The sequence below is a fragment of the Octopus sinensis genome, linkage group LG9, assembly GCF_006345805.1.
Source record: "Octopus sinensis linkage group LG9, ASM634580v1, whole genome shotgun sequence".
Taxonomy (NCBI): domain Eukaryota; kingdom Metazoa; phylum Mollusca; class Cephalopoda; order Octopoda; family Octopodidae; genus Octopus; species Octopus sinensis.
The window spans coordinates 33,621,011-33,641,482 of record NC_043005.1 but is presented as its reverse complement, the minus strand read 5'-3'; the positions used below and the strand labels follow the sequence as shown (position 1 = coordinate 33,641,482).

The 20,472-nt window shown below is 34.7% G+C and overlaps 1 protein-coding gene across 2 annotated transcripts in view; it reads left to right on the top strand.

The window, feature by feature from the left end:
- The first annotated feature begins 1,196 nt into the window (after positions 1-1,196).
- The window catches only part of LOC115215550 (DCN1-like protein 3), a 116,353-nt gene continuing 97,077 nt past the window's right edge, over positions 1,197-20,472 (top strand). Inside the window, exon 1 of one of the 2 annotated variants that reach the window (XM_029784742.2) lies at positions 1,197-1,318. The gene's annotated coding sequence lies outside the window, so the exon portion shown is untranslated. Of the gene's footprint in view, positions 1,319-2,005; positions 2,169-20,472 lie in introns of those variants that run through there. The other variant, XM_029784743.2, reaches the window with a different exon arrangement.

Genomic DNA, 20,472 nt, shown 5'->3' with positions numbered 1-20,472 from the left:
GGTGTGTGTATATATATATATATATGTCCTATGTTTTTTCATAAAGAGAACTGTTATAAATTACATTTGCTGACGATAAATACCATTTTATAAAAAAGAAGAAATTCAGTGCCAAAATACCATCAACAACATAACACTAACACGGATGCTTCCGCATGTCCAACCACAAGGGTAAGAATTAGTCACGTGACAAATTTTCCTCCCCTTTTTGATCCACTACCACCTCTATAAGTATCATTTCTTCTCTCCTTACTCCTAATCTTACTATCTTTCTTTTCTTCCTCCTCTGTCACTTCTTTCTCTCAAAATTTTCCTTAAACAGTTTCCTTTGTTTTCTCTTTCAGTCATATTAACTCTTTTTCTCTTTTACACTTTATTTCATGGTTTTAATTTATTTTCTCATTCTCTTCCTCTTCCTTTTGTTTACTCTCTTTTTTCTTTCTCTATTTCTTTAAATACTTTCTGGCTGTCTACTATTTTGCCTTTGCCCCTCACTTTCTCACTATTTTAATTTTCTCTTTCCATTGTTTAATGAGTTTTTGTCTCACCATTTTCTTTCACGTTTCATTCTTCTTTCCATACCCCCTCTCTACCACGTTAAAAGAGAAAGAAAAAAGAAAACACTACTTTCCAGCAATCCACTTTTCACTTTACCTCATCCCTCTCTCATATTTCCTTCCTTCTCTCCTCCCTTTCCTCTTCTTCGGTTTACTCTCTCTTTCTTTACCTTCCTCTACCTCATCCTTCCCTTCCTCCGCCTTTCAGTCACACATCACCACCATCACCACCACGTTAACCATTCACTACAAAATGTTTCTTCATACAACTAGAATCATATGATATAATTTACTCCTGAATCCCTTTGTCAGTTATATTTTTTATCAATTGTGTTAAATCCCAATGGTGGTATCTTGTCGCCCGACCATCACCGCCAATTAAGCCAAGCCGTCCATGTCGAATTGACGTGAAAACGTTCCATCTTTCACTGTCTCTTCTACAACCTCTTCTTCCTTATAGTTTCCATTGCAACATGTTACCATTGTTGTCGGCCGAAACGAAAACCACTATGCTCCACGCTGATTAAACGACACATCAACTGAAAAGGTCCTTTTAATTTATATATTCATGTATATATATATATAATCTATATATTCATGTATATATATATATATATAATATAAACATCCATCTATATACACATCGATGGTAGATGGTATAAATGAATGTATATAAATATACTACATATGTATCATATATATAGTACAAGAGTAACAGGAACGATGGAGAATAACACATCTATCCGGATATACTGTAATCGGTAGGTTATAATATATTCTCTAAATCCAACACACTTTCGTCGTATATATATATATATATATATATATATATATAGGGTGTGGTTATTAAACATGTTAATGTGATAATATATACCTTGCACACCTGAACACTAATGTATGAATGTATATACAGACTTTTGCCCTGTTTTATTTACCTTGTGATGCCCTACTCTCTCCATAACAGACTTTTTCTTTAGATATTCTCGTTCAAGCAATCCATCCATCCACCATATATATATATACTACTTTGCTTAACTGAAGGTTTTTGGGTTTAACACGATCTGTGTATAGTTCCGTGAGTTGTGGGACACCCAAAAGCCTCACCAACAAGTAATAACTTGCTTTATTCTTCTCAATCCTTCGGAATATTGTTCAGCCTCAAAATGAAGATTTTCGTCAGTATTTCCTCTACTACGTGACTCAATAAACACTTCAATAGTTAGAATATTCTTTCTTTGCTTCGTTCCTCATTCGGTCAAGTTCACCCAAACAAACGAAGAGTATTTTCTCTAAACAATGTCCTTTCATTCTCCTTTCTTTAATCCTCGTCGCCATCGATGGATACCCATTTATTCCGCATCTTCTACACGTGTGCGTCTTGTTGGTTAATCTTGAATTAGTTTTCATATGGATAAAAATATAAAATTTATGACCTGGTTATTATTGTTATTAAATACGGAAGGTGGAAGCAATGACTGAAGGCGTCATTGAAACCTATGAATCATAAAAATATTTTTAATTCGTTTGTTTACTATTTTAAATGGACTTTCTTGTTTTTCAACCAAGAGTTTACGTATCGTGTCCACTAAAGCAAGATGTGCCGAACTAAAGGTAAAATTAAGTATTGCTTTACAACTTAAAAAATGAAAATAATCTAAATTTCAGGATTATATTTATCGATAATATGAAAAAGAAATAATATATAAAAGTATTTCCATAGTATTTTGTATTTTCCTGCTGTAGACAAGATTCTAGTGTAAATCGCAAGGCAGGGACAGAAACCCGGTTAAATGATTGGAATCGATCTTTGAACTGTCCTGGGTGGATGTAGAATGATATGAAGTCCCGATTAATGCGGCTACAGCTCAATAAATATCCTTCTTCACTTTTGTTTGTTTGTTAACACGATAATTTGTGTCCCTGCTTTCATCAATCAGGAGTTCTTAAAGTAAACCAGTAACACTATACAATCTCTTTCATCGATTTGTCTAATCGTAAATAAATCGTGTCTTTGATAATAATGTGATTTGCTAGTCTTTTTTATAGTTATTTGACTTTAAAATAATATTTTAAAAAATAGTTATTCGTGTAAAGTTTGTCAATGACGCAACCAGCTGCCCAAAGCCATGTTATGTTTTATGGACATCTTTGATAAAAAAAAAATGTCTCCAGACTTTAAACTTAAGGCCACTGACTAGTTTTTGTTGATTGAAACGACATTGGTATATTACTGATATTTTTTTCTATCACTCCTGGATTGGTAAATTACTGATACCATTTTCTATCACTCCTGGATAAAAATAAAATAAAATCGACCTCGGCGAGAAATGAATTCAAATGTAAAGGGGAGGTAACTAAAGACAGTAAACTACTTTTGTTCGGCATCTTCCGTTTTGCTACTTCACTATTCTTGTAATAATAATTTTTCTTATAATGATAACTAATAATTAATCATGATATTAATAATAATAGGGTTAACGGCTGTAGACAGTAGGTTGGAACCCATTCATCAGGGGCATGAACATCACAACTTTCTATATTCCCCTTTCCAGCTGTAAAATAATTACTACTGTGGTGTGGTATTGTGTTAAAATATATTGTTAATCAAATCCATAATCGTTCCTTTCTGAAACGAAACTATTTCCTGGGTTAATACTCTTGGGAATAGTGGGCATCTCAGAAGTCCCTCTCGCGGACTTTAGGTGTTTCTGTGTAAAAATATATTTTGGTTTCTATTGTGAGTACATAAAATAATGGCATCAAATTCTGGCAGATGGGTAGTAAATTTAGGTGGGTGGCTTAAGTCGATTATATAGACCCTAGTTTTTCACTGGTATTTATTTTATAGACCCCGAAAGGATGAAAGGCAAATTTGACCTCAAAAGTACATAAAAATAGTTTCTTTGTAGAGGAAGGCGATCTAGGGATGTAAATTTAATGAGGACTTCAGATTCTGTTCAATGTGGAGAAACGATTTATTTTGTGATGATTGATAAATTCGATCTCGTGGAATTGATTGCTTTCTTCATCGATTAGCAATGGATGAGAGAGTGAAATGTAAAGTTTATAATATTGTTTTTACGTTTGTGGTTATTGACCGGGGATGACCAAGGATTGTCATTCATTCATTTTGTTGTTAAACACTAAAACATATTTAAAACTCATTTGATGGACATCAAAGACGACCATATGTATAGTTGATTCAAACATTTCCACACTGGAGCCACTAAAAATGGATTGTCTTCTGTAAAACGGAACGATGTATTTAGGACTGTCATTAGTAAATGAGAAGTTGTGATGTTCATGCTATATTTATCAATAACTGGGTTTTGAAATGCTCTTTTCTCAACCCTACACCATACGTTAATGTTTTGTTCTTAGGTCCTGATGTTTTGTTATTTTTAATGTCCTTCTCTTCAGTAATTAACGTAATTATGTATTTTGATTAATCTTAAAAGTTAATGTGTACAGCTGATTATATTGTACTGTCTTGTCTTCCTATTATTTTATTGCTAAGGCAAAAAAAAACCCAAAAACCCTCGATTTAAAGTCGGAAAATTGCAATCTGTCTTGGCAATATTGTTGTTTTGACCATCTGTTTTTATTGTCCTTCATTACTGAATAAGACAACAGTTTCTCATTAATTAAAATAAATTTTTGATTATTCACTAAACAGATATTTTATATTTGATTGAATGATGCTTATTTTTATCGACCTCGAGTTAATAATAAATGAAAATTACAATAAATAAGAATAGTGAACGAGGTAATAATAATTGAGTTGGTGCTAGTATTACTGGTGGTGGTGGTGGTAGTCATCGTCGTCGTGATTCTCACCATGTGGAAATACTGTTTATATTTAGTTCTCTTATTAATCCCATTATATTTTTAATATTATTTTATTACTTCTGTTGGGAATTTCCGATTTAATTATCTCTGAGTCGCTCTTAGATGCAATTACAATAAGAATCGTTGTGGTGGTTGTGTGTTCTGTTGGAAAGAGAGGAAATACCACTGCTAAAATAGTTGGTTAACCAAATAGTTAATGTTAGGAAGTGCTAGAATCTAAAACAAGTCTTATAGTTTCTACCAATGCAAATAACTCGTAATAATGGTTATTAAGGTCAGATTTCTCTCTGTCTTAGGCTTTAGTGAATAGAATATGTTTAAATCCACATTTCTTCTGTTTACTGTCCACTCAGCGTAGTCTTCCTCTTGTAAATGTGATGTTAAATAATTTTATAATCTACTCATCCTCCGTTTATTTCCATATGGACACTTTATTCAACAAATTGCTTTATTAGTTCATCATTTTTAAGGGTTTTATGGCTCTCTTAACATTAATCATGTACAAACAAATCTATAAAATATAACGATGTGAAATGACCGCAAATATAGAGAAATTACAGACTTGTTATCGGGAGCACATATTTGTGGACAGAGCACCATCTTACAGTAGCCCATGTGGTATCAAATATACCTCTGTACAGGTTCATATCTGATAATCCAGCAACTACACATAAGGTCATTATACCACCAAAAGGTATGAAAGGAGAATAGAAGGCAAAAATATGAAAAACTGCAATTATTGGAAAAATTATTGCCCTACTTTTTTTTTAATAAATTCGTAATTTCTTTTGTGTGAAACACTGGAATACTAATAAAGGTGAGGAGAGATAACTGTTCTTTTGTTTCCTCATCAGGTGTAAGACTCTGAGGAACAGGGATTCCAAAACTTTACCAATTTTAGTAACTGTGACTCTCAGTGTGTCAGTCTAGAAACCAATTATTTCTGTCTGTTTTCCTTTCTTCCAAAAGTATTAATGGAACTCATCCTGTGTTTGCCAAAGCTGAATGAAGTAGGAAAAATAGGATAAGAATAGCTGTGAAGTTGACTGACAAGGGTTTAATTATATTGATTGTGGAGTCTTACTGAAAGAGATTCATTTGTTAAATATATAGAAAAATGTTTTTTTTTCATTTTAGAACTTCACTTTTTATCTGATACTGTCTAACTTGTTTTTCCCCATTCATTGTCTGAAACAAAGACAGATTTCCACACTCATTTATAACCACATGGAGTGTGTGTTGGGGGACTTCTCTTAATTCCTTCATAAACAGCACAAAACCCATGTTTATCATCTTGTATTTTCGTAATTGGTATAGTTATTATAGTTGAACTTGACAAATAATGGTTGTAGTAGAAGGGATAACCAGCTGTAAAATGAACTTGTTTTGCCAAAACTGACAAAAATAATCTTGTGTATGTTCATAGAGACACATGGTTATAACTAACAAATCTACACATAGAAACCCAACTGTTTTAAGATGACAACTGATTGTCATCACCAAAAGAATTTTGTTCTTGTCTTTATGTGACAATTTGTGTAATACAGTGTTGTTGGCTGCAAGTTTTCAACTGGTTACTTGGCAAGCTCACTAGTGCTAGTGTCACAAAATATGCACCCTATACACACTGAAGCAGCTGGCATTTGGGAGAGCATCCATAGACATTGGTGCTTGATGCAGCTCTCCAGTTCATTGGATCCTACCATCATGGAAAATGTGTTAGATGATGATGAGGATGACATTAATTTGTTTCACTGCATTTGTGATGAGAATGAAATGTGTGTCAAAATCAGTATGCTGCTGCAGAAGATGTGCACACACACACACGAGATTATGCAAGGACACTACCTTGAAGCCTTTTTAGTATTTATTAAGTCTGCTACTTATTCTAGCATTCTCCTTTTTCACCAGACCACTAATGTTACTGGGATATAAACAAACCAACACCGGTTATCAAATATAAGACACTAACCCCTCCTACACACACACACACACGTGCGTATATACACGTGGGTGTGTTCCTGTGCAATTTCAGTTTACCAGATTCTCTCAGAAGGCATTGGCCATCCCCAGGCCAGGCAATCCCTTGTAACAAGATGCTGCAAAGTGGGACTAAGCTCAAAACCATGTTGTGAAATGGACTTGTTAACCACATATACATGGCTGTATTATTTGGTCATTGAAGGAAGCATTAACATCAAGTGACCTAACTTCAATTGTTGAAGTTCTTTTAGTGCAGATTATTATCATTGCCTGGTTGAAATCTGTTTTTCTCTGTCTCTCTCTCTCATCAAATAAATGAAAAGAACTGAAAATATATTAATGTGTACATATCAAAATATAATATAACTATTCAGTACATTGCATTTATCATGTGTTTTATGTCAACATATATGTGAAGGATTTAGTGAAAGTAATATTGTTGCCCTCAACATGAGTAAAGCTTTCTTTGCATGCAGTTCTCCAATTGAAATTGCTCATCATCTCTACCTTTTATCTCTTGGGTCAGTAGCTTCCTAATAGATTACATTATCATGGCATGTTTTTCTTTATTACTCTATCAACAGTGATGTGCTCCAGAGACTTTCTAGCTTTTCTATACATCAATGACCTACTCCCCATTACCACCAACAGTGGTCACTCTTACACAGCTGATACTATCCTTCATTCTTCTCTCACCTTTCATTCATATGTAAACTAAACACCAGATGCCAAACTGGCACCGATTCCATGAACAGATACCTCAAAAGCATCATCCCATCAGGATATGCCAGATCTATCATTTTCACCTGCATGGAAACATAATCACACTCTTCTTAAGCCTGAGTAACATGCTCTTTTAATCATTCTAAATGTTGAACCTTGCCATCACTAATGATCTTGCTTGAGAAAAGTACATTGTTAGCATTGGATTGTATCTTAAAGATTGGTTCTTCTCTTTACAACCTCCAACAGTTGTTGATACTTGATTAAACAACACTGGACTATTACTCCCACATCTGAGATGTTGCTGCTCACAAACATTCTAGATCACATCTAGTAAAGAGCCACCTGACTGATTGATATAAAGTCAGTCACAGTCTATGATCTACAAGTCTGCTGTCTCCTCTTTTCTACTGTTATTATATTGGCCTTTACTCTTGGGACTGGTTGGTCATATGCCATCATCAATCAGATATTCTTTACCCACTTGTCTCAAGTCCTCTCATTACCTTTTTGTGTGCAACAGACCACTATTCCCAGAACATCTCACTCTGCCTTTCCCACAGGTGTTGACTTGCAAAGGTCAGCAACCATGGACACAGCCTCTTCCTGTTCCTGTTGACTTAAGACCCTTCCTGCTGCCTCCTGAAGTGTATGCTTCTATGTATATATGAGTGTATGTCTGTGTGACATGTATTATTACTCAAACTTTAGGCTAGGTCTAAAGAGAACTTTTGTTAGCCTTTGGTCAGAGATACATTTTGATGAATATTAATATAGTGTCAATTCTGTGATTTAACTTTTATTTCTGAAATAGTTGAGACCTTTTACCATAGAGAATTTCTGTTCCCAAAAATTTTTGCTTAAAACCAGCATCATTTCAAATTAGTTTACTCTACCTCATATTCTGCTTTATGTCAGCCATGAATATTTCAATAAATCTATCTTAAGGAAATGTTTCATGAGTGAACCCTGCTGACAACTTGTGCAGTTGTTTGCTAGTTTTCTTGCAGATATCTTAGAAAAGTAAGATTATGCCAAAAAGGTGAAAGAAAAAAAAATTTATCTTACATTTGTGTGCACCATATATCTTTTCAGTTCATACTGAGTAAGTTAACAAACAAAAGAAAGCAGCACACAACTGATTTAGTAGGAATTGCATATTTTTAGTAATAGTTTAACTCAGCTCTACATGACTTAAATTTCATGGACACACAGAACATGTCCATTTTATCGTCAGATGCTAGGGCAGAATTTACCAAGCATTCGAGATGAATGTGCCTTAAACACATACAAAATTTAAGTCATGTGCAGCTGTGTCAAACTGTATATTATTATTATACTCCAAGAGGAGTGACTTTGAAGTTATTCTTGTAAAAATATAATAAATATGTACTCTACAAACATTATTCAGTAGTTCTTCAGTTTAATATTAAATTGTTTTTAAAACTTGACATAAAAACAAACATTAATACTATGTATATTTATGTATGTATGTGTATAAGACATGCTGTGCTTGAGAAAACCTGTTGAGTCAAGTGAAATCGTAGTCGTGGCCTATGCCAGTGCTGCCTGACTGGTCCCCATGCCAGTGGCATGTATAAAATGCCTACTATACTCTCAGAGTGGTTGACGTTAGGAGGGGCATCCAACTGTAGAAAGCTTGCCAGTCCTTAGTCAAACTGTCCAACCCATGCCAGCATGGAAAGCAGATGTTAGACAATGATGATGATAATGTATATATATGTATGTATGTGTGTTTATATTTTTGTGTATATATATATATATATATATGTGTGTGTGTGTGTGTGTGTGTGTTTTTTTTTTGTGCACTCTGTCGGTTATGATGATGAGGGCTCCAGCTGATATGATCAACGGAACAGCTTGCTTGTGAAATTAACGTGCAAGTGGCTGAGCACTCCACAGACACATGTACCCTTAACGTAGTTCTCAGGGAGATTCAGTGTGACAGTGTGACAAAGCTGGCCCTTTGAAATACAGGTGCTGCTCACTTTTGCCAGCTGAGTGGACTGGAACAACGTGAAATAAAGTGTCTTGCTTAAGGACACAACGCGCCACCGGCAATTGAACACACAGCTTTACGATTGTGGGCCAAATACCCTAACCACTAAGACATGCACCTTCACATACACATATATATGTACTAAATATGGGGCTTTAGTTCACAGGTGATCTAAATGACTTGGTATGCTAGGTAAGTGCTGTAAAGAATTACTAGGGCTCCAATGTTATAGCTGAGACAGTAGTTATGGCGTCATTGCAGATTTCCGATATAGCAGATATATTATTGTTAAAGAGGACATCAACTGTTAAGGCGAGGCAAACATCTCCAGTCTTATACATCATTGGAAAAGATTCAAAGCCTTACAGCTGTTTCTGGGATATCCCAGAGTATATATATATATTCTTTTACTTGTTTCAGTCATTTGACTGTGGCCATGCTGGAGCACCACCTTTAGTCAAGCAAATCGACCCCAGGACTTATTCTTTGTAAGCCTAGTACTTATTCTATTGGTCTCTTTTGCCAAATTGCTAAGTTACGGGGACGTAAACACATCAGCATTGGTTGTCGAGCGATGTTGTGGGGGACAAACACAGGCACACAAACGTATACACACACATACATATATATGACGGGCTTCTTTCAGTTTCCGTCTACCAAATCCACTCACAAGGCTTTGATCGACCTGAGGCTATAGACAATTGCCCAAGGTGCCATGGAGTGGGACTGAACCCGGAACTATGTTGTTCGTAAGCAAGCTAATTACCACAATATATGTATGTATATATACATATATATATGTGTGCATACGTATCTATCTACATGTATACATATATGTATATTTTTAGATATTATTATAATTAAGGGTTCCTACTTAATTATAATTATATTATATACATATATATATATGTATGTATATGTAGATATATATGTGTGCATACCTGTATATGTATATGTGTGCAGATATACTTATATGTACATATGTATATGTATGTATATATGTGTGTGCATGTATGTTATATGTTTAGATATAATTATAATTAAGGGTTCCTACTTAATTATTATATTATATATCTATAAAAATTATTACCTGCATGGTTCTTCCATGCTGGCCACTTGATATTCTCCTTATTTGAAATAATAGTCTCATCCTCTTTATGTATACGTGTATATATATATGTTTATTTGCAGACTGGTGGTGTTTTTTTTTTATTTATTTTCCTGTGTATGCTGTTTTCGAAGAAGAGCTTTGTTTCTAATGTAAAAGAAATACTCTCCTTCTCTGAGCATCTTATTAATACTTTACATGTACCACATGCTAGTTTGTGTTTTTTTCTTATCTCTTTTCTGTTCTTTTTTATTAATTATATATATTTGTATACGTACGTATGTGTGTGTGTGTATATATATATGTGTGTATACATATATATGTGTGTACACATATATGTATATATATATGTGTGTGTGTGTGTGTGTGTGTGTACATATATATGTGTATATATATATATACAGTTGCAGCCAAAATGTTCAGAACGGCATTGTTTTCGCCAGAAAAGTAGGTATAAGTTTTTATCAAAGTTGTTTTATAGTCTATAATCTTCACAGACAATAAATACAATATTAATTGTTATTGTCTGAGATTTTGGTGTAATTTGAGAGGATAATACAAAAGTTATGGATGATTTAGTGATTTACTGCAAAACCCATGGCGGCCAAAATGATCAGAATGGTTGAAAAAATAACAAAATAATAAAAAATGACAGATAATACTGGAATTATTTAATATTTAGTGTGAAGCCCTTTAGCTTCAATCACACTTTGACATCTTCGACTGCATGAGGAAATTAAATTTTCAATTTCTTGCTAGGTGATCTTATTCCATTCTTCCTGAAGGGCATTCCATAATTGCTTGGTTGTTTTAGGATTTCTGGCTTTCGAACATTTTCCTAGAATATTCTACACATTTTCAATAGGATTGAGATCTGGGCTTTGAGCAGGCCAATCCATAATAATAACCTTTTCAGCCTTGAGGAAGTTCATGACCACCTTAGCCTTGTGACATGGGGCATTGTCCTGCTTGAATATGGGTGGTCGCTTAGTTGAATTTCTCAGCACAGGCAATACATGATCTTTTACAAGTTGTTTATATAAACTCCTGCATTTACCTTTCCATGTAATCGCACCAAAGGGCCCACGCCATCTCCAGATATCATCCCCCAAACCATGACAATTCCTCTACCAAATTTAACACTAGTCTTAAGGCATTTAGGTGACAATTTTTCACCTACTTTTCAATGAGCGTACCTTTTCCCATCTGAGCCAAATAACATAAACTTAGATTCATCACTGAAATGCACCGTTTGCCATTTTTCTTGAGACCACAACACTTGTTAGGTTGCAAAGGTAAGACGACACTTTTTATTTTTGGAGCTGATCAGTGGTTTCACTGCTGGTGATCTTGCTTGTAGGTTATGTTCAACTAAACGATGAGACAAGTTTTTCGAGATAACGTTTTCTTCAGTACAATGCTCATTTCCCGAGAAACAGCAGCAGCAGTTTTAAATCTGTCCTTTTTAACCAACTTTACCATAGCACGATCTTCTCTCTTGATCGTTTTTCTTGGCCTATCTGTAGACTTTCTTGCTTCACACGAACCACAATCATTGAAGACCTTAAGAATACCGTGAACAACACTTTTTGACTTGTTAACAATCTTTGCAATAGACCCAATACTTAAATTATCCTTCTTTCGAAGCTTAATAATCTGCTGACGAATTGATAACGGAGTAAGTGGCATTATATTAACAAAGTACACTGCAGATATTCTTACTAATGTTTAGTAAACGAACCGTCACGTAAACAAATTCAAAACATTAGAGTTTGCCGGTTAAATACACTAAAACATGGAGTAAAAGCAACCGTTCTGATCATTTTGGCCGCCATGGGTTTTGCAGTAAATCACTAAATCATCCATAACTTTTGTATTATCCTCTCAAATTACACCAAAATCTCAGACAATAACAATTAATATTGTATTTATTGTCTGTGAAAATTATAGAATATAAAACAACTTTGATAAAAACTTATACCTACTTTTCTGGCGAAAACAATGCCGTTCTGAACATTTTGGCTGCAACTGTATATATATATGTATGAAGACACATTATTTCACGTTGCTCCAGTCCATTCAGATGGCAAAAATTTGTAGTACCTGTATTTCCAAGGGCCAAACTTGCCACACTTTGTGTCATGCTGAATCTCCCTGAGAACTTTATTAAGGGTACACTTGTCTGTGGAGTGCTGAGGCACTTGTACATTGATTTCACGGGCAAGCTGTTTCATTGATGATATCAGCTGGGGCCCTTGTTGTCGTAAACAACAGAGTGCTCCTTTAATATATATATATGCATGCATACATACATACACATACACACCCTGTCCCATTGTGTTGGCTTTAATATATATACTTATCACAGAATACTGAGTACTCCTTTCACTACATCCCTTATCGCTTCTTGTGGTGATTTAGTGCCGGTTTCAATCATAACTTGAGACTATCATTTAGAACAGTGGTCCCCAACTATTATTTATCTATGGATCCTTTTGATTACTATCTCTTTCTGGTGAATCCCCATAGCCATTCAATGTTTAAAAACTAGTTTTATAGATACTAATTTCAAATTTCCTATCTTGATTTGTCACACATTAACTTAAATAGGATAAGCTATGTAAAACATTAAAGAAATCTTGCTGTTTCTTGCAATAAATACATCTAAAGCAAAATTTTTCGTGCTCCCTTAAAATATTACTGTGGATCCTCAATTTACTATTTTGCTTGCATGGACCCCTGTTGAGAACCACTGATTTAAACATTGCAGAAGACTGTGTGTGTGTAATTGATTTTTACATCTGCTTTCCTTGCTTATGTAAGTTGGTCATATTGTTGTGGCTGGACACAGCATGTATTTAGAGGAGTTTTGAAATATTAGAAATATCAGGTAACCCAATCTCATCTTTGCCTGGGCTTTTTCAGTTGGATGCATTTTTCTTGAAGCCAGTACTACATGCACTAATGTATACTAGATAGGTTAAATGTATAAAATAGTATTGTGTGTGTAGAGAGATATTTCAATGCAGGATGGTAAAATATGTACTGGGGTTGATATGATTGACTAAAAGCCTTTGAATGTAGTTCTGTATGGACAGTGTTCAATAACTGAAAGCAGCATGCTATGTGGTTAAGAAATTGCTTTACAATCATATGGTTTTTGGTTTCAGTCCAAGTGCATATGCCTCTTAGCCAAGTGTCTTCTACTATTAGCCATGGGCTGATCAATGCCTTTTTGGTAAATAGAAACTGTGTGGAAACCCATACATGTGTGTGCTTGTGTCTGTTTGTCCCCACCACCACTTGACAACCAGTGTTGGTTTGTTTACATCACTAATTTGCAGTTCTGCAAAAGGGTCCAATAGAATAAGTGTTATTCTAAATAAATTAGTACTGGAGTTAATCTGTTCAACTAAACCATTCAAGGTGGTGTTCCAGTATGGCTACAGTCCAATGACTGAAAGAAGTAAAAGATAAAAGATAAGACATGCACTATAAAAAAATATAGATCAGTAGAACACTAAATTTAACCATGACTCACTGCAATAAAGTTATTTCACTCCTGTCGTCCTGTATTTTTTGTTATGTTTCTAAAATCGGCGTGGAAATATCTCCTACACAGTTGTGTGTGTGTGAACTCTCTAGACTCTCACGAACACACATTTATATACACACATATGCTTACACATGGACAAGTGGGAATTAATGGTAGTGATGATTATATACACGCATCTGTATAAATATATATAAACATATACATGCATATGTACACACACACACAATGTGTGAAAATGTGTTCAGTTGATTAATAAATATGGATATATACACATAGACACACATTTGTATCCCCTCCTATCCTGTAATATTTGTCTTTTACTATGCATTCTGTTTATGTGTGTTCACCAATGTCTGTACATACTTGTAAGAAATAAAGCAATTATTCATGGTCAACCCCCAAATGTCTGATTGCTATTATAACAAGAGAAAACTCCCAGAGATGTCCTTAAGGTAAAGAGTTCTGAAAAGCTTCCTTTGTGTCATCAGTGCATACCATCGTGTCTGTTTTGATTGTATATTTAAGGTCGAGAGTAACTCTTGAATATGGAGGTGGTGATGTAAGGAGGTATTAGCTACTTGAACCTCAAGGTAATTTGAAAGCCTCTTAAAAGCCTGAATGATCTCAGAACCTTGGAAGCAAAACCTGTGTGAATGAGCATATGTATTTATACAGCTGTGTGTTTGTATATGCCTGTATGTATATATATATATGTATATGTACACAGATAAATTTCTGTACAGTTCTATACTTGTATTAATGTGGTTTTATTGATTTTTATGTATCTCTTGTTAATTTTCATTGAGTGTGCATATACACACATTCACACACATACGCACAATATATGCATGTTATACATATATATGTGTGTGTATATGTGTAAGAAATTACTCTGTGTTTTTTTATATATATCACCATCATCATTTAACATCTGTTGTCCATGCTGGCATGGGTTGGACAGTTTGACCAGTGCTGGCAAGCTGGAAGGCTGTACCAGACTCCAGTCTGATTTGGCATGGTTTCTATAGTTGGATGCCCTTCTTAACATCAACCACTCCAATAGTGTAATGAGTGTTTTTACGTGCTACAGGCATGGGTACAATTTGCGTGACACCAGTATCTGTCATGACTGTGATTTTACTTTGCTTGATGGGTCTTCTTCTCAAGCACTGCATAATGCTGAAGGTCTAGGTCATTCATCATTGCCTCCATGAGGCCCAACACTCAAAATGTGCTTTTCATGTGTCACTAGCATTGGCCACCTTGTCTCTATGAGGCTCAACAATCGAAAGGTACTTTCTATGTGCCGCTGGCTCTAGTGCCAGTTACACAACACCAGCATCAACCATGACTACAATTTCACTTGGCTTGACAGGTTTTCTCAAGCACAACATATTGCCAAAGGTCTTGGTCTCTAGTCATTGCCTCTGTGAGGCTCAAAGGTCGATGATCATGCTTCATTACCTTGTCCCATGTCTTTGCGGGTATACCTCTACCACAGTTAGAGATAGGCACTTCTTTACACAGTTGTCTTTGTCCATATGCATCACATGACCAAACCAGTGCAGTCATCTCTAAGAGCATTAGTTTTTCCTTGGGGTTGGCCAGATGGGAGCAATCTCAAATATAATCAGCTGAAATTGTGAAGATAATCTGGTATTTGACTGAAGAAAGAAAACTTCAAATGACCCGTCCTTGTTTACTTTGTATCGTCTATCTGGATGTTTTGCGTTCTTGTCCCATTTTGTATTTTTATATATATATATATAAATACTAGCAGCTTAGCCTGGTTTCACCCAGTTGGTTTGGAGGATGTGGCTGTAAAACCTGCTCTGTGTAAGCATTTGACTTGTTTAGGCACGCTTACGTTAAAAAGCAATTTTGGAATGACTTTTTATCTGTCAAAACACTAAAAATAACGGACAAAAAAAAACCAAAGTGATATTGCCATCTGTACTTCACAAGGTGTGAAGTTTGTGTTTTTTGTGATCACGTATGCTGTAGTCTGCGATTTTGTCAAAGGGCCCATGTAAAATTTGCATTAAACTCGAGAAGTCTGCTACAGAGACATTGAGCACGCTTCAGCAAGCTTACAGTACCGAGGAAATGGGTCAGATGCAATGTTTTGAGTGGCACAGGCACTTCAAAAGTTGAGGAATGTCTTTGGAAGATGATGAGCAATCTGGAAGACCTGCTACGAACATTGCTCCCAGAAATGTGGTATTGTACATTGAGAATTTGTCCCCCAGGGCCAGACTCTCAATCAAGAGTTCCACGGCAACATTTTGAAGCGTCTGAGGAGGACATTTGGTGAAATCGACCGGATCTGTGGAGCACTAAAAAATGAATTCTTCAACAAGCTCTCTTCACTGATGAGTTTCTCGCCAAAAACAACATGGTATTGCTTCTGCACTCACCTTATTCACCAGATTTAGCACCTGTAGACTTCTGTCTCTTCTCTGAGATGAAAATGCAGCCCAAAGGTCACTGTTTTACATAACTAGTCTGGGAACCTTTTGATACCACCTCGTACATTGTATGGAATCCCCGACTAGGCATGAATTTCCAGCCAATTTGAGCAGTATATTACCTGTTTATTTTTGTTCTTATATGCCTGGATTCTGTATCCTTGGAATGTTGACACTGCTGATGGAATATAAACTGACAGCACAACTTAGCTTTTCTTTTTTCCTAACAAGAAATTATCATTAATTGCAGTAACTAAATTATGTGGCAAACTTTTGACAAGTGTGTTCAACCATTGTTAGATTTCTATGAAAACACTCCTTAGCATAAGATTTAAACAGTTTGAAATAACAGTAGTTCCTTACAGAGGTAAATTTGTAGGGAAGTGTGAGAATCAGTTCAAGCAACCCTTTGCATGACTTGACCATCAGCAAACTTGGAAAGATGAGAATGACTTGACCCTAGAAGAATTTGAACTTAGGACATTGGGGATGATTATGTGATGTATTTAGTCAAGCACTCTGTTAATAGTCATATGAGTGGCAGTTATGTTGCTAACCCTTTTGGGAAATGCATGACTATCACACCTTTCCACCCCCAGAACATCTATGGTTTTATGTCTATGTAAATAGTTATACCTTGGGATTCTATTCTGGTGTGTTGTTTTTGGTGGGGGGAGGTTGTTTTCTCAGTCATTGATTTTATTGTATAATACCTGGTTTTTGACATTTCCATCAGATAATAAATTACTCACATGAAGTTAGTAATTTATTATCTGATGTGTGTGTGCTTGGTTGCTTTCAGTTTTTATATTTAGTCAATCAAACCATTTTACCTTGTGTCTAGATTACATCACTGTGCTAATCAATTAGAAAACAGGATCTTTTACATCCCAATAAATTATGTAGATGGTTATAATTATAATAATAGCAACATTGACATGTGTTTATAGATTTTGTGGACATTTGAGCTTATGAATTGAGAACAGTTTATTACTTAATATGTTTGGACATATTAGTCACCATCATAGTTTTAACATCCACTTTTTCATACACACATCAAGGGTGAAGGGTCTATGTATGCACTGCATGGCTTACTATTTTCCCATGATAAATAATTTGTGTAATATATAATTGCTTATTGATAATTTCACTAAATTCGTTGTAGTCATATTTACTTTTATTTTTAATATATATGTGTGTGTGTGTGTGTGTGTATATATATATATATATATATATATATATATATATATATATATATATATATATATATATATATATATATAATGTATGTACAGGGTGCGAGGGGTATTTGAGGACAGTTTTGTTATACAATAAAACAACTATATTTCAGCATCAATAAATATGTGTTTGAATAAACATTTGTGCAATTAGTCTTGATAATGATTTTTTAAGCAAATTATTCTATGAAACCACCTTCGGCTTCGATGTTGCTTCAGTGCGCGACCAAAACTGCTGGCATGCTGACACTATATGGTCCTTATTCATTTTGGACATCACCTGGACAATGGCGGCTTTCAGTGAAGCTGTGGTATTATGAGGATGACAGTTAGTCTCCCTTTCAACAGCGCTCCACACGTCCATGGGGTTCAAATCTAGTGAGTTTGGAGGTCACATATTGAGCATTACATAATCTTAAAGATTGACAACCATTCTTGGGTGACTAGAGCTTTGTGGGAAGATACTGAGTGTTGTTGAAACACGTATGGCCTTCCATTACATACTTCATCAATCCAGGGCTTGATAACAGTTTCCAGTACCTCAATGTATCCAACAGCATTAATTCTAAGACCCTGTGGAAAAAAGTGACCTTCTCTACTTACCTTTCCTAAAACCATCACAGTTGCTGGAAATTTCATGTGCATCACTCTGGGTACGTCAGAAGGATCTGCACATAATCACCTATCATTTCTTCTGTTAGACTTTTGATCCTGGTCAAAGTTTTTTTCATCAGAGAAAAATCAAAATCCCAAAGCTACAAGATAATCTCTTATTATAAAAGGCAGATTTTATCTGCCTCCCTTTGTCAGTTATAGAAATCTACAATATAGGATTTCTTCAATTACAATTTACCTAGCATTTTTAAGAGTAGAATGCATCAGGTTTTGCCAGGTCCAGTTTTTAAAATTTAAACTCCAATTAAGCAAAATTTACAGAAAACTCACATTCTGGTGTGTATGTCAAATGCTTTTCTTAGTCTGGTTTACAGCACACACAAACGCACACACACAGTGTGCAACGAATAAAGTGAAACTAGATGTAATATTTGTTTCTGTCTATCACGCTGATAGATACATGAGTAAAATGTATGGCAAGCTAACAGATAAGAGTGAGTGAAAATGTTCTTGGAAGAGAGTAAATAGCGACAGAGTGATTTGAGGAAGACTAAACTGAAAGTATGAAACAGTGTTTATGTATAAACAGACGACACTTATATAAACCCTTTCGTTACCAAACCGCCCGAATTTACCTATTCATATTTAAATGAGAATATCAGAGTAAATCTCTTTAGTACATTCGTGAAAACACGTATTATACTTCGTAAACACTTCAAATACAGTTTTGTACAAAAATCGAAGTGTAATTTTAATTCCGTGAATTATGGGAGATTTTTTTTCCGAAATTTGTTCCTATTGTGTTTTCAAAATTTGTAATTCTGACAAAAAATGGATACGAATTTCATTATATCAAGCAGCGAGTCAGAATTCGAAGGATTTTCTACTGAGACCTTCATAAATCTAACTCTATGACTGAAAAAAAAAAGCATCTTTATATAAGAGTGAAGTTGTGTGTCTGTCTCCTACGATTTAGATTCGTAACTACTCCCACATTTTGCGGTGCAGTTTAACCAAAAGCGGGTATCTTATAGTCGTGATTCATATCGAGCCCTTCTGGGTATTAGCGCGCGTCTACGATGAGTCTACGATTTAAAAAAAATTTACCATCATATTTTTCCATTTTAATGCATTTTTTCGCTTTTATATAAGGGAAGTAACTCTCTAAAAAATCTACGATGTGTCAACGATTTAAAAAAAAAATTTACCTTAATTTTTTTTCAATTTTTAATGCATTTTTTTGCTATTTTTTGGCTATAACTCTCTAAAAATGCTTATATAGTTATTTCCCTTACAACCCGAGCAACGCTGGGCGATACTGCTAGTTCATGATAAATTCAAAACAATGTGAATGAATAAGCATTACATTTGAGTTATTTGAGTAATCTAAATGTTAATGGGTTAAAACATCTAAAGTAGATTGAAATTAGAACTAAAAGGCTAAACATATTAAATCAACTAAACAAACGACCATTTTAAAAGAAATAAAACTCAGATACCCTAAAGAAACCATCCTTTTTGAGATTACAGCCTTGTTGGAATATTAAAGTGAAGTTAATGTAACATGGAATATTACATTAAATACAAAAGGTGAAAGGTAAAGTTGATATTGGCTAGGATTGATATCAGAATACAAGAAGTTGAAATATAAAATTGCAAGCTTGTTACCTTTAGATCCCCTTTAGCCTTTTAAAAACTGAAAGTAACTGTTTAAATCTTCTGGGATTATAGTCTTTAGTTGTTCCATTTTCCCCTGAACAAGGTTTGAAACAAACACTAATGAAAAAAAACTACAGAATTAAACACTACCATTTAGGATAAATACTAAGCCATCATCATCATCATCACATTTAATGCCCATTTTTGATGCTGTTTTCTAATAAAAGAAAAACTCAGAATCATGGAGCAGTTTCTATTATGTTGGCATAAAGTCATAAATTTACAACAGGATATAGGCTGAATGAATCAATCCCAGCCTATGGTTGTTATTTATTTTATTTGAACCTATATGATTGGGTCTTCTTTTGTCAATCATCAGAAACAAATAATGTAAAGTACTTTGTCTGCTACCCTGACATTTTTGTCATTCCAACAGCTTCACTATCTCCCTCTGTCAAGAAAAAAAAGATATTAGCAAGTAATGAACTTGATAACCATTTTCAACTGTATGGTTAAGAAGTTTCATTTCCAAGCACATGGTTTTTGGATTCAATCAAACTGTGTGGCACGTTGAGCAGGTCTCTTCTATTATAGCCCTGAGCTGACCAAAGCCTTGTGAGAAGATTTGTTTAATGAAAACTGAAAGAAGCCTGTTGCATGTGTGTGTTTGTGAGTGTGTTATTGTCTCCTTTGTTT